This window comes from Canis lupus, chromosome 2 (assembly GCF_048164855.1).
Source record: "Canis lupus baileyi chromosome 2, mCanLup2.hap1, whole genome shotgun sequence".
NCBI lineage: Eukaryota > Metazoa > Chordata > Mammalia > Carnivora > Canidae > Canis > Canis lupus.
In genome coordinates this window covers 26,697,153-26,712,717 of record NC_132839.1, presented here as the reverse complement: position 1 = coordinate 26,712,717, position 15,565 = coordinate 26,697,153, and the positions used below count along the sequence as shown (strand labels likewise).

At 39.2% G+C, this 15,565-nt stretch overlaps 1 protein-coding gene and 1 long non-coding RNA gene across 10 annotated transcripts in view; one reads left to right on the top strand and one right to left on the bottom strand.

Annotated features, from left to right (window-relative positions):
• Positions 1–15,565, bottom strand: part of SSBP2 (single stranded DNA binding protein 2) — a 302,263-nt gene that overhangs the window by 267,524 nt on the left and 19,174 nt on the right. The window lies entirely within an intron of this gene.
• The window catches only part of LOC140614312 (uncharacterized), an 87,162-nt gene continuing 86,198 nt past the window's right edge, over positions 14,602–15,565 (top strand). For both annotated transcript variants that reach the window (XR_012015211.1, XR_012015212.1), the window contains exon 1: positions 14,602–14,903. This is a non-coding gene — a long non-coding RNA (uncharacterized lncRNA). The remainder of the gene's footprint in view (positions 14,904–15,565) is intronic.

The window sequence follows — 15,565 nt, the reverse complement described above, 5'->3', positions numbered from 1 at the left end:
CCTTGCTTAAAACCTTACAGTGGGGGTGCCTGGGTGGTTCAGCTGGTTGATTACCTGACTCTGGGCTTTGGCTCAAGTCATGATCTCAGGGTTATGAGATCCCAGCATCAGGTCTCACACTAAGGAGTCTGCTTGGGATTCTCTCCCTCTCTTTTTGTCCCTCCCCCAGCATGTACTTTCTCTCTCTCTCAAATAAATAAGTCTTAAAAAAAAAGACCTTACAGTGAGCACCAAATAGCCTCAGGTAACTTCAGAATTGTTAGCCTGGCTTTCCGAAACTAGCTTTAGCTTATCTCTGTAGTTTCTACCACTCCTCCAAAATCACCCCTCCCCCAAACACACACACACACACACACACACACACACACACACACACACACCTTAAGCACTACTGAAACATTTTTTTCTAGGAAACCTCTTTACAAGATGACAGAACTAAACACTGTTCCCCAACTAACACCCCTATATACACAAAATTCCCCAAGTAAGGTATAGCCTCCTCAAGTTGGTTTTCTCTCTGCTTCCTTTCTCAAGTGAGGCTGTCCATATTTGATGTCTCCACCTTCTTGCCTTATACTCAACTCCTCAAAATACTGCATGGTAGCTTAGATCTACTCCACTGAAACTGTTCTCTGTAAGTTCATAGATGGTTTCTTATTCTAAAAACTCAAGCCCTGTTTAACCTCTCCATTCATTCTACTATATCTGGCATAGTAATTTAGGCCTCCATTTGCAAAAGTCTCTTTCCTTGCCTTCTGTGACTGATGCCAACCCTGTGAGTTTCCCTCATGTCTTTCTAGTGTTCCTTTTCTGTCTCAATCTCAAATTCCTCTTCCACTTGTCACTTAAATATTCCCTAAATTTCCATCTTTGGTCTCTTCACACTTTTCATTCTCATGAAAAACAACTTCATTCCCATTTCATGCTTCGAGTACTCCATCTCTAGGTCTGAATGGCCCTTCAAACTGAACACACCATTTTCTTCCTTACATCTCCTATATACTCTTCCTCCTATAGTTCCTCCAAGGCTAAGAATGACACTTCTATCCATAAATACAGCCATCTTAAAAATCCTAATATTTTCGGGATGCCTGAGTGGCTCAGTGGTTGAACGTCTGCCTTTAGCTCAGGTCATGATCCTGGGGTCCTGGGATCCAGCCTTGTATCGGGCTCCCCACAGGGAGCCCGCTTCTCCTTCTGCCTGTGTCTCTGGCTCTCTCTGTGTCTCTGATGAATATATAAATAAAATCTTTAAAAAAAAACTAGTATTTTCACATTTAAGCCACCAAATCCTATGTATTCTAAATCATAAGACATCTAATGGACTGCCAGTAGGGTAGAAATAATGTATTATTACCATAGCTCAGTTATTACAATAGCTTCCTAACATTTCTGTCTCCCCTTTTACCCCGCCCTCTGTGTAACTTCCAGAATGATTCTTCTAAAATGTACCTCAGATGATGTCACTTTTTTTGCTTAAAACTATTCCTCTCTCAGGTCAAGCTGTCATTCAAGGTCATTCTTGAAACAGTTCCTGTTTAACTTGCCAGACATATATATCTGGCAGCACATCCCAGACCTATCCTACAGTACATCCAGTCATACCAATGTTCTTGTAATTCACCAAATATAGAGTACTCCTTAATACTTTCCTGTCTCTGTACATGTTTCTCTCTCCCTAGAATACTCTTTACCTTCTGCCCCCTTCCAATCCAAATTTGGCTAATGCTTATTTCTTGTTTAATAAACATCCTCTTGGAAGTATCTCCTGAGAAAATCATAGCTCTACACTGGATTCATGCCCTTCTGCAGAACTCTCATTACCTTCTGTATAGCCATTATCGCACTTCTTGCCCAGTGAAGTCATCAACTGACAGCGAATTCCCTCATGTGTAAACAACAATAAAAAAACTGGACCAATAGTGCGTCCCCTCTGGATAGTGAACTCCTGGTGGGCAGAGACTGCATGGTTACTCAGGTCTGACACAAGAGAGCTCAGTGCAGTATAACAGAGAGAAAGATGTACTTAACACTTCTCAAATGAACAAAGGAAAGAGGAGACAGCACAAAGCTGAAGCAATATTACTCCCACACCTCATGAAATGTATACAAATTTATACTATCATAAAATGCTTAAGTGGGTTTTGAAAATTAATGTTAAGCGGTATTTTGACAAAACCCAACTTTTTTCAAAGTTCCATTTTCTCAGGCCATTCTATGCAAGAAAGAAAGAAAGAAAGAAAGAAAGAGAGAGAGAGAGAGAGAGAGAGAGAGAGAAAGAAAGAAAGAAAGAAAGAAAGAAAGAAAGAAAGAAAGAAAAAAGAAACTGCTTCAAATGTATAAAAATTAAAATTGTCCTGAATATTCTTCATTGGTCCTGCCAGACCTACTCTACCTTTTCTGCCCCACGTGATCTGGGAGGCTATTTCTAAAGAGTATCTCATCTCCCTTGCCCTCTGGCTTCCAGTTGGGCTCCAGCTGGGCTCCACAAAAAGAAGGCATCAGTTGATCAGAGGGCAGGAAAGAGGGAAGATCTCCCTGCCAGGCCTCCAGCCTCTGATTACAGTGGGTGTGACAATGGCTATGGCCCTCTTGGTAAAATCACAGATCCAGGAGGGCAGCCTTTCTGCAATGACCATAGCACTCACCAGATTCTGGTTAACTCCTCTCCCCTTTCCACTTCGGAACTAAGAAGGGTAAGGCTTCCCTTGCTGCTAATTCCTGGAATGTCCCTCCATCCCAGGTTGGTTTTAATTTTAAACATAACTGCACTAAACTCTCCCCAGTTTTCCTTCGAAGGAACTAACCTACTGGGGATCTGACTAGTACAAACACAGAAACGTTAGTCAACTAGTAGCATTTTTGGCAGTGCTTGCTATGAGTTCTCTTGCTAACACTGTACCCATCTTACAGAAAAGCAAAGCATCAGCACCCTTTAATGTTCAGTAAAAACCTGCCAACACGCAAATCTTTTTGCCCTGAATTTATAAATCCAACTCACTTACAAAGTTGACCCAGTACCATTTTGAATTCAAATAGATTAGTAAGTCATTTCCTAAAATGAATTCCTACCTGAAAAGTATTCCCAATACATACACACGTACATATTTGGGTGTGTGTGCATGTAATGTATTTGACGGTAAGAAACTTCACTCAGATTTTTCCATTACAGTATTTCTAAATGAAAAAAAATAACTGTATCAGTGTCAGTTTAATTCATGGTTAAAAAAATGTTTATCAAAACACCTTTAATAGCTTCCTAATAATTGCTATTGCTTAAATGCACTGAATAAAATGTAATCATCACATAATTTTAATCCAATTATAAATGACAAATAGCTCACGATACTGTGAAAAAAATAAAACAAAGGAATTGTTTCTATGTTTTTCTAATAGTCTGTACTATAGAAATGTGCTACAATACTACAGTACTAGACTCAGTATGGTTGTACTATTGCTCCTGGAGCACATAGAACTTTCCAGATGTCCTAGTCCAAAAACAAACAAAAAACCAACAGGCCATATGCTGGTTGGAAGAGACTCATAATTAGAGGAGGAAGTTTTTTTCAAGACATTGCATATTCCTCATCTGTTTATTTCTGACTCTAAAATTTACTAAGGAAAGCAACTTAGGCCAGAGTACTTCACTTCTAAAACAAACAAACAAACAAACAAATGGAGGCACAACTTTATCTAAAATTATAACCTGGACTCCTAACTGGCATCTTCCTCTCTGACAAGCATTACATTTAAGCTGTTAAATCTCAGACAGACATCAGATCAGCTAAAGAATTTGGAGCTACTTGTGGAACACTTTTGGTAGCTATATAATTCTGCCCACCTTTTTAGCAGGTGTAAAATGCTTCCCTTAATCTTTTTCCTTAGTGCCTCTCTTTTCTATTGCCTCCCACCCCAACTAAAAATGGTGGATACATGTAAAGTAAACTATCCAAGCATTCCCCTCCCACTCACCGCCCTCACATCTTCCGTTATTTTTTCCCCAGATTAAGCAATGAAACACTCAGGCAAAATGGTTAAAATGGGCAATGAAGTAAGAAACCTGAGTTTGAATCCAGCCTATGCAACCTACTATGGCCTTGGACAAAGTATATAACCTCATTGAAACTCAGTTTCCTCCTATGCAAAATGAGGATTATATCTACTTAATGAAGTTGCTGGAGGGATTAAGCAAGAAGAAAGCCAAACACACAAAGACAAATACTGCTTGGTTCCACTCATACATGGTACCTAGAATAGTCAAATTCATGTGACAAAAAATAGAATGGTGGTTGCCAGAGGCTGGGGGGGAAGAGGAAATAGGGAGTTATTTAATGGGTATGAAGTTTCAGTTTAGAATGATGAAAATGTTCTCGAGATGGATGGTGGTGATGGTTGCAAAACAATGTCAAGGTACTTAATGCCATTAAAATGTACACCTAGGGGCGCCTGGGTGGCTCAGTGGTGGAGCATCTGCTTCTACCTTAAGCTCAGGGCGGGATCCAGGGGTCCAGAGTCCTGCATCAGGCTCCCCAAGGGGAGTCTGCTTCTCCCTCTGCCTATGTCTCTGCCCCTCTCTCTAGGTCTCTCATGAATAAATGAATAAATAAATAATATTTTTAAAAAATAAAATAAAATGTACACCTAAAAATCGTTAAAATGGCAATTTTTTTCATATATATGTTATCATGATAAAAAAAGAAAAAAAAGAGAAGAGTCTATCATTAATCCATATCAAAGGACTTTCCCTTCCTTAGAGTGAGGTACAAACGGGAAAAAAAAAAAAAATCAAAAAAACCTTTCCTTTCCGTATTGCTATTTCAGCACTGCAAACTGAAGCTAACCGGCAAAGGAAGAGAGAAGAGTTCATTGATCAAAGAGCCTAAACCTTCACAAATTAAAAATTCAAACTACTCTAAATCCCAAACTAATTAATTTATATAAAACAAAAACATAAAGATTTCAAACAAATACCAGATTTTATTTATAATGTAGCATTTTTTTGGAGTTGTATTTGTGTAAGATTAAGATTGTGTTTAACTGGGGCGCCTTGGTGGTTCAGTTGTTGAGCAGCCAATTCTTGTTTCGGCTGGGGTCATGATCTTGGGGTCCTGGGATAGAGCCCCACGTGGGGCTCTGCACTCACTGGGCAATCTAATCTAGGATTCCCATTCTCCCTCTGTCCCTTCGCATCCCCAAGATTCATGCAGGCACGTGCGTGCTCTCTCTCTAAAACAAAATAAGGAAGTCTTTAAAGGAAAAAAAAAGAAAGATTGTGTTTAACTCACAATATAATATTTTTCACTTAACCAAAGTATTGACATAAACTGTAAACCAATATCTAATCCGTGATTCTCTGTTGAATCAAATCCATACACAAGCCTTCATAAAATATATATGAACCTCTTATTTATTTTTTTTATTTTTTTGAGAGAGAGAGAAAGGGAGTGGGGAAGGAGGGGAAGAAAGAATCTTAAGTAGGCTCCATACCCCAATCTCTCATTTTAAATGAGGCAGCTATAGTATAATTAAAGATACATTGACCCTGGAACCCAAACAATCTAACTACGGCTCAGTTCTGCCACATATTATCTCTATCTTCCTAGCTGGGTAAGTCAATTTCCACCTAAAAATCTCAATAGGCAATGACAATTATCACCTATCTCAATTATGAGATTTAAGTAATACAAGGTACATTTAAATACCTTGAAACTATAAAATATACTTGTTCATATTATTAAATTTGTTGAGACACAAAGGAGATTTTCCATCCAAAATTCATATTAAAAATATACACATGGGGAGCCTGGGTGACTCAGTCAGTTAAGCAACAAACTCTTAACTTCAGGTCAGGTCATAATCTCAGGGTCGTGGGATCCAGCCCTGCATCAGGCTCTGTGCTCAGTGTGGACTCTGCTTGAGATTCTCTCTCTCCCTTTGCCCCTCCCCCAGCACTCACACACAGGTATGCACTCTCTCTAAAATAAATTTTATTCATTTATTTTTTTATTTTTTAAGACTTTTTAAATTTGTTCATGAGAGACACACAGAAAAAGAGGTAGAAGCAAAGGCAGAGGCAGAAGCAGGCTCCCCGAGGGGAGCCCAATGCAGGACTCGATCCCTGAAATCCAGGATCACACCCTGAACTGAAGGCAGATGCCCAACCACTGAGCCACCCAGGCACCCCTCTAAAATAAATTTTAAAACATATATATTTAAAAATATACATGCATTTCTGAGTAATATGACTAGGTAATCACCTGTAGTCCTAAAATTTACAAAATGACCACTAAATGCCCACATTATAGAAAACTCTTCTTTAGAAATTACATAGTAATTAATCCTCAGTAATATCAAAACATTGAGGAGAAAATAAACTAGGTGTAGGGATTTTATGTTGCAATATATTTATAATAGGTTACATCCTTAATTCATTTATTCCACAAATATCTAATCAGAATTCCACACACTACTAAGGAGTGGAATACATTGGAGAAGATGATGCCATAGTTCTTGTCCTCAGGGAGATTCCAATCTAACTAGGAGATAAGGCATTAAACAAAACATTATCAAATAATTCATTAATTTATGACATATTTGAAAAGAAAAAGGAAAGGTTGCAATAAGAGCATAGAATAAGGGTGTCTAGGGATGCCTGGATGGCTCAGCAGTTTAGTTCTGCTTTCTGCTCAGGGCGTGATCCTGGAGTTCAGGGATCGAGTCCCGCATCTGGCTCCCTGAGGGGAGCCTGCTTCCTCTCCCTCTGCCTATGTCTCTGCCTCTCTCTCTGTGTCTCTCATGAATAAATAAATAAAATTAAAAAAAAAAAAAAGAATAAGGGAGTCTAATCCAACCTGGGAAATTTATGAGAAATAATTATATCAGTTGTACCATCCTTTGTCAATACAATAGGTTTTAAGTGTTCAACAAATCTTAGCTATTTCTATCAATGTTATTATAAAAGCCATATGCTCTAATGTCCTTATTGGAACAAGTGCATCCTTGGGGTTCAGGAAATGACAGTCAATCTTATTACCTAGGAAACCCAGATAAACTAGACCCACCACTCAATTCCTCAGTAAAAAAACAAAACCAAGCTCTGGGAGTAAGCTAGAACCAGTGACTGGTTGTATTCTATTAAGCTAGGGTCCTTATCCCAAATTTGACTCATATTTTATACATCCTTGAGTAATTATGCTGATGCTGACAGGTTTCCTCAATTATAGTTGAGACCTGTCTGAAATGCTCTAACCCCAAATCTTCTCATGACTGTACTTTAAATATTAATCAGGATTCTGCCTAAATGTTTCCTTCTCCAAGAACCTTCCCCTGACCACCCAGTCTAATGCAGCCTCTCAGTCGCTCTCTATATTACCCTATTTTACTACTACTTTTTTTTTTTAGCACTTACGACTATCTGAAATTGCCTACTGTATTTATTTACTTATTTATTGTTACGTTTTTCCTTCAAACTTGAAAGTAAATCCCATGAAAGAAGCAGACCCATTGTATTCTCTCCATATCCTCAAGATACATCTTCCTTAAAAAAAAAAAAAAAAAAAAAAAAAAAAAAAAAATCTTCCTTGCCAAAGATCTTAAGTTTCGTTCAGGCAGCTCGGGTACAAGGGAGCAAGGTTTCCAATCCAGAGGATGAAGATGACTGACTTAGGCCAATTATGGTAATCCCATTACCTTTGCCAGTAATTGGTTTAGGATAGGGAATTTTACAATTCTCTTCAATAAGGCATAAGAAGATATCTGCTAATCAACTTCAAGAAAAGGTTTTCCTCCCTGATTAATGAGACACGAAAAGGAAAAGCCTTGCCCTTCCTTCTGCATTTGACTTGGTCGTATGAGGAAGTGATACTGGGAATATAATATGTTGATGAGAGAGAAACCACGAGGAATGGCACAGAATCGGAGCTTGAACCCTGATATTCCTGAGTGACTGAATCAACTCTGAAACTATCTCTTCCAGACATCCTGCTGTGTGAGATTTATTTTTAAGCACTGATCAAACCATTTTCTATCTCCTGTCTTAATATCTGCCACCAAAAGCATGATAAACTCTTAAGCCTCTGTTTCTTCTGTAACATTAACAAAAGATGGCACGTAAGGTCTAGTGAATTCTTGAAGGGATTAAATGGGAGCAATGCAAGTAATGGATCAAACACAAACAAAATACTCAAATGACAATTAATAGTAAAGAATAACTTTCTATGACAAAACTCCACAAACTCTTTATGAAGTATTTAGGATTTTCTTATTTTACAGAAAATATTTATTTTAATTCTATTTAAATAAAATCATTTTCAATTGAACAATTCATTTACCTAGCTTTCTTCTATCGATAAAGTAGCTTTGGTTCTTTCTCAGGTTTGAATAGGTAAATAAAAGGAGAATCAAGCCAAAAATCAGATCACTAAAGAAAAAGAACCATATAGGGGTTCTGGGTGGCTCTGTCGGTTAAGTATCTGCCTTTGGCCCTGGTCAGGATCCTGAGATCAAGCCCTGCAACAGGATCCCTGCTCAGTGTGGAGTCTGCTTCTCTCTCTCTGTCCCTCTCCCTGCCCATGATCCCTCTCCTTCCCTTTCTCTCTCTCTCAAATAAATACAATCTTAAAAAGAAAGAAATAAAGAAAAAGAACCATATTAGTTTCAGGCAAGAGTCTGTTCTTAACATCAACTCCTCTTAACTTACATGGACAGAGCCACATATAAATTTTCATCTACTATTCTTACCTTCACAAGTATTTCATCAGCATTTTAATATGGTTTAGATTATACTAATTAATAATTAAACTATATTAGTTATTAAAGCTATATCATATTTACAATTACAAAAAATCTTTAAAAATAGGAAAGAAAATAAAGGGTTATACTTCAATCTCTACAATTTTTTCTGTGAACTATTTGTATGATATGCCACAAAGCAAAATTAATACAGAAGATCAAAAATAGAATATAGCCAGGTCAGTGGTTCTAGCTTACTCCAAGCTGAACTGGGATTTGAAATGTTAACGATGGCTCATTACTACTGGAAAGATGTTTCGGGTCCTACGTGAAATAGAATCATCAAAATTCTTTTTTTTTTTTTAAAGATTTATTTATGTGTTTATTTATCATAGACAGAGAGAGAGAGAGAGAGAGAGGCAGAGACACAGGAGGAGGGAGAAGCAGGCTCCATGCTGGGAGCCAGGATCGCGCCCTAGGCCAAAGGCAGGCGCCAAACCGCTGAGCCACCCAGGGATCCCCGAATCATCAAAATTCTTAAAGTAAAATGTCAAGGTAGTTTCATCATTACTAAAAAGTGACAGCAACTTAAGTTACTCTTTTAAAAATGAACAAGAAGTGAGTATTAGTTCTTTCATTGCATTGAACTGTCCAGGTGCTTCTGAGTCCAAATACATTTTTAGTTCTGTCAATATTACAATAACATTATTAGCTCCACTTTCCAAAAATCTTTCACTATTAACCTACTCTGACAAAAATTACCAGTTACCCATTATGACCAAACAAATTTATTTGGGCAGCCTGTAGGGCTATTAAAAGTCACCTGGAAAAACTCTGTTATTCCCTAGGTGGATCATTTTTCCACCTGTTTTTCAATGTCCTCACAGAGTGAATAAGTTATACAGTTTGGGGAAGAATAGTAGAACAGCCTCTACTATTTCTCTAATATTACTGAAAACAAGCAGGACATAAATTTTGGTGAACAGTTCTTTGGATCGTTTATGGTAGAATATATGGGGTTTTGGTATAATTGTTAAGTAACTTGCACAGTCCTAGTTATATTAAGCTATATACATACACTGATATGTAGATGTTAAATAGGCAAAATATATACAAAATCAGATAAGCAAAGTTTAAAATCTAAATATAAGTACTTATTTTTTATTCCAAACTCTCTTCAGATATTAACAAATACATCTTATTCTATTGCTCCAATGTTATTTTAAGACCTTCCCTAGGGAAACAATACGTTGTTAATAAGATTAATATTTTAGCACATTTACAGAGGCTCACATATTACATACAAACCAACAATATGTCTCCGGTATGCAAACGTTTCATGTCATTCCCATACCAATGCCAAAGCAAATGTACACACAATAGAGAATATATCTACATACTCCAAAATAAAATGTAATTATCTTCAACACGTATTTTTAAGTTATGCAGTCCAAGAAGTATTATCATGTCTTCTAAGTCCAGTGCATTAATTCTCAATCCTATACCCCAACATTAATGTAACAGCTGTAATCTCTCTAGAAGAAGATTCTAAATTCAAAATTATTTTTTCCCAAATTTTACTTTTAACTGTTAGGTTGAAATGTTAATAAACTGCAACCTGGGTATTTCAACCCCTGCCCACAGTGTACGTTTTAATTTTAAAATAATTCTATTGGGACACCTGGGTGGTTCAGTGGTCGATGTCTCCCTTCAGGTCAGGGCATGATCCTGGAGTCCTGGGATCGAGTCCTGCATGGGGCTCCCTACTCAGTGGGGTGCCTGCTTCTCCCTCTGCCTATGTCTCTGCCTCTCTCTCTGTATCTCTCATGAATAAATAAATAAAATCTTAAAAAATAATAATAATTCTATTTTCTAGTAATAACTGAAAATGTGACATACATTTGGTCCTCTACTACAGAGAGACTAAAATCTAATGATATTTTTTTTTTCTAATGACATTTTCATCCTGATTTGGTTTTATGTAGCAAACTACCTCTAAAGCCTGGAAATAAACCTTTCCTTTTTTCTTTCACAGCACTGAAAAAATACATTACAGTATTAATACCATTTCTAAGAGCTAAAAATAAATCACTGGATAAACAACACTAAAATTTAACTCTCAAATCTTACATATTTTTTTCTCTAGACTTGTTCCTTCAAAAAAGTTGGATTTTAGATTCTTCTACAATAATGGAAAAGAGACAAATCAATAGAAAAACTCTCATAGCTAAGATGACATTTTAGATACATGTTATTTCGTATTTTGAAGGAAACATCCTGGGGATAGGGAAGGGTAGAGTCAATTTAATACAGAAAATTTCATTCCCAAAAAAGCACTCCTTCACTAGTTTTAGAAATCTTGATTTAACGGTTAACTGCCCAATCAATCAAGTTTCTTTTTTCTTTTTAAAAGATTTTATTTATTTATTCATGAGAGACACAGAGAGAGAGGCAGAGACATAAGCAGAGGGAGAAGCAGGCACCCCATGGGGAGCACGATGAAGGACTGGATCCCAATCCCCAGACTCTGGATCATGACCTGAGCCAAAGGCAGACTCTCAACCAGAGCCACCCAGGCGTCCCCCAATCAATCAAGTTTCTAAAGAGATTTGCATTACTTAATTTGTCTTAACTTTACTTCCTTCACAAAGGAAGGAAGAAAAAAAATTTATAATTTCTTTAGGTGAGTGACAATAATAAAAACAGGGAATAAGGTGATGCTGGCAGATACCAATCCCTACAATCGCTCTATTATATGGAGTAGTATTTAAATGTTCATTAGACTTACCCATTTAAAAATGAGCATATGGTATCTGTTTCTTGGGATACTCAAGTAAAAGATTCATAACTGAAAAACCAAAGTTACTTTTCAGAGCCCCAGGTAAGATGCATACTTTGATTTCTCGAGTTTCTCACAAGTTTACTTAATATGATGTCACTGTTTGGTATGTGTATCTTATGTCTAACTTTGCTTTATAGAAGATTCCTATTTCTGTGCTATTACATAATTTTAAAAGATGCCGTTAGTTTAATACGAGCAGTATCACCACTCATCTATTTACAGGTGCCGGTTATTCTTTCTGTGGCAATGTGGGACACTGAATGGATTAAACTCAAGCAACGTTTCATACAGTAATCGTTCACAGCTACAATGTCTAATTTCAAAACTTAAGTGGTCAAACAAAATTCCAGAAGAAAAAATCTGAAGAAACAAGCATTCTTCATTATTTTAGGCTTCTAACTTTCACTCCTAACAGGTCCACGCATTGCCCACACCACACACAGATCTGCAATCTGTCAAACTGAAAGGTGTAAGCATCAAGGTGCACCACGAGTTGAGAATTCCTATGTGATCAAATCTTTAAAGTCTGTTATATCTGATTATGTAATACTGCTCCCTAAACCTGTAGCATCCTACCCTAGATCAGGAAAGCAACCTGGTATACTGAAAAAATATATCTTTCAGCTTTAACTACAAGTTCTAAAGGTAGAGAAGTCATTTTTGGAAATCTAGCTAGCAAGGTGTCCCTGGGTAAGTTACTTAACTAGTCTGAGTTTTAGTTTTCTTATTTCTTTAATGGAGGAAAAAATTACTATGTTGCAGAATTATTGGGAGAATTATAGAAAATATACATAAAATGCTGAACACAGCAACTGACATATAGAATGAGAAACAAATAATATTTGTTGCCATTGGCTGTTTTTGAAATACAACTAAGCTAGATAATGTGGGACTCAAACTTCCAAAGTCCCACAGAGATTTTGGGGGGAAAAAAAATTTTGGAGATTTGGGGGGAAAAAAAATCCACACTGAAAAGAAATTCCTTTGAGTCTAACATCTTCATTTATTTATTTGGTGCTTTCAATATTTGAAGGCATTATCCTTAATGTCAGGGACACCTGTGTCTGCCCCCCGCCCCCGGCGCCCCCCCCCCGCGGCCCCAGCCAGCCCTGCCCCCGCCCGCCGCCGCAGCGCCCGGACCCCCACGCCGCCGCCCCGCGGGGGCCCCCCGCCGTCCCCGCGGCCCCCGGCGTCTGCGAGGCACCAAGTCTCCAAAAAAATTAATTAATTAATTAATTAATTAGAGAGGAAATGAAAAGTATCATCCCTTGCCCTCAAAAAACTTACATTTTAGAGGAAGCTAGACATTAAACAAGCAATTACATAGTTACTTAATTATAATTGTGATCAGTGTTACAAAGAAAACCCGCTAAAGGGGGGAAATGACCTAACAGAATCAGAATTTAAATTTCTATGTAAACATCCCACCTCCCACCGAGGTGTTTCAATCACTCCTTCTATAATTAAAACTAATCTAACTCTTTGTAGAGACTTGATTCCTCTGGTCTTTAACACAACAAAACAGGGGTGCCCGGGTGGCTCAGTCAGTTAAGTGTTCAACTCTTCATTTCAGCTCAGGTCGTGATCTCAGGGTCATCAGACGGAGCCCAAGCATTGGGCTCTGGGCTGGGCGTGAAGCCTGTTTAAGATTGTCTTTCCCCCCTCTCCCTCTGCCCCTCCTCCCCACCCCTCTCTCTTAAAAAGAAAAAAAAAATTAAAACAACAAAATAAGCAATTAACCTTTGGCCGTTTTTATATTCAGAACTGTGTATTGAAACTATAGCTACTGGATAAAACCTACAAATTAATTTCAAGTATTCTTCACAGTAAATTCTTAGTGAAACACAAAGCAGAAACATAATAACATAGGTAAGCACTTGTCAGCTCTCAGCCATGAACTCATTAGAAAACACATTTCCTGATAGATTATAAACCAGTATTTTCATACGCATGCCATTATTCATAACTCAATTTTTTCAGAATGTTTTTATTAAAATAAAATATTTACATCTTTAATACTGAAAAACAAGTTATTTCTGTGATTTTTAAGATCAGAAAAATTCTAACCTTCTTACTAAAGGAGAATTCTTTGCTCAAGTACCTTTTAAAATGTGCCACCTTAAATTTTCTTCTTCTTTTTTTAAAATCTGGTAACATCTACTTTAAAGATAACTTCAAAATTCCTATCTTCGGAAGTTAGCACACTGTTGCAGAATAGTGCCATTAAAGTCCCAAGTGAACAATAAAGGAGAACACTGAGTGATCAGATCAACTCTCCCATCAAAATGAAACTAAGTTTATTCTATAAAATGGAATCTACCTCAGTGTTTGTCTTAGATTCAAACAACATTCACTCAGAAACTGATGTAACAACAATTAACCCAGAACGACTGTCAATTCCCCAAAAGTGGCCTCTTCATCTATATTTAGTTCATAAGGCAAACTAGTCCAGGATTCCCGCTGCCAATTATAATGAATGGAAGAAATATATTTAAATCAAATAGCACCATCTAGCAGAACCCTCACCACTTTGCTTTCAAGAGGAGATATCACTTGGTGTTCGGTTTGGTAGACTGGACAGCATAAGTGGCAGTTATTTGTTTTCAGGACAGGATCACAGAATTAGGCTAGAAAGGACCACAGACCCAACACATTCTCATCACATTATCATCTTCATTATCATTAAAAAAAAAAAAAAAACAAAACTTTTTTTTCTTACAAAGTTACCAGGATACAGACTAGATCCAACCATTCCTGGGAGTGTAACCAAAATCCAAACAAAATTACTCTGATTCTCAAATTGCAGCAACCGCCTCCAAATGTCTGAATACATTTCAATCCCTTCACTCTTAGCGATAGGAAATCCCAATACTCTGTAATCATTAAAACATCTTGTTTTTCATCTTATCAGGTGGGTTATGCAGCCAAATGATTAATGCACATAAACTGAGCTGTTATTTCAAAACTTCAGTTCTAGTAACTGCTATTTCTTCATCAGGCTGTCTTGCTTGTCTTTTGTATATTTCACAGCCCATCAACTAGTTCCTAAGCGTAGCTCCTCGGAAAATACCTCTGGAAAAAACCAAACCAAACCAAACTAGCATCTCTCCGTTACATTTTTTTGTTTGTTTGTTTGTTTTGCTACAGCAAGGCCTGCCACCCCTAAATCTTATGGGAATTGTGTGTTGCTGCCAACACGAAGACTAGGAAATGTTCCCATCCCTAGGGCACAAGAAACTTTTCAGACGACTACCAAGTGCCTAGAAGCAGGAGGGAAACGCGCCTGTCGGAGTGTGAGGTTTTTATTTACGCAGCTATTTCCATGCGCAAGGTAAGCAAAGTAGCTCCCGAGAGATGCTCTCACTTTCCCGCAGCGCGAACCCCTCGCGGAGGCGGGGCGGGGCGCGGGCGCGGGGCCTCAGCCTCGGGCGGGGGCGAGGGCGAGGGCGAGGGCGAGGGCGGGGACGGGGGCGGCGGGAACCCCGACCCGCGGCGCGCAGAGCCGGGCTCTTCCTCGGGGGGCACCGCCGCGGTTCGCTCTCGTTTTTAGTAACAACCCAATGCCCGTTACAAGTACGTGAGCACAGCAGCAAGCGGCCGCGCTTCGCAGCGCGCCGCGACCGCGGCAGCATCCCGGCCGGGAGGGCTCCGTCCCCGCCCGCCTCCCGGGGCCCCAGCCGAGCCCACACCTGTGTCTGCCCCCCGCCCCCGGCGCCCCCCCCCCGCGGCCCCAGCCAGCCCTGCCCCCGCCCGCCGCCGCAGCGCCCGGACCCCCACGCCGCCGCCCCGCGGGGGCCCCCCGCCGTCCCCGCGGCCCCCGGCGTCTGCGAGGCACCAAGTCTCCAAAAAAAGTTCTCGGGCCGCGGCGGAGAGTGGGGCGTGCCGGCCGGGGGCAGGAGCTGCGGCCCGCCCCGGCGCCTCCCGCCGCCCGCCGCCCGCCCGCACGCTCGGCCTCCCCGGGAACCCGACCCGTCCCGGGCCCCCAAACTTCAG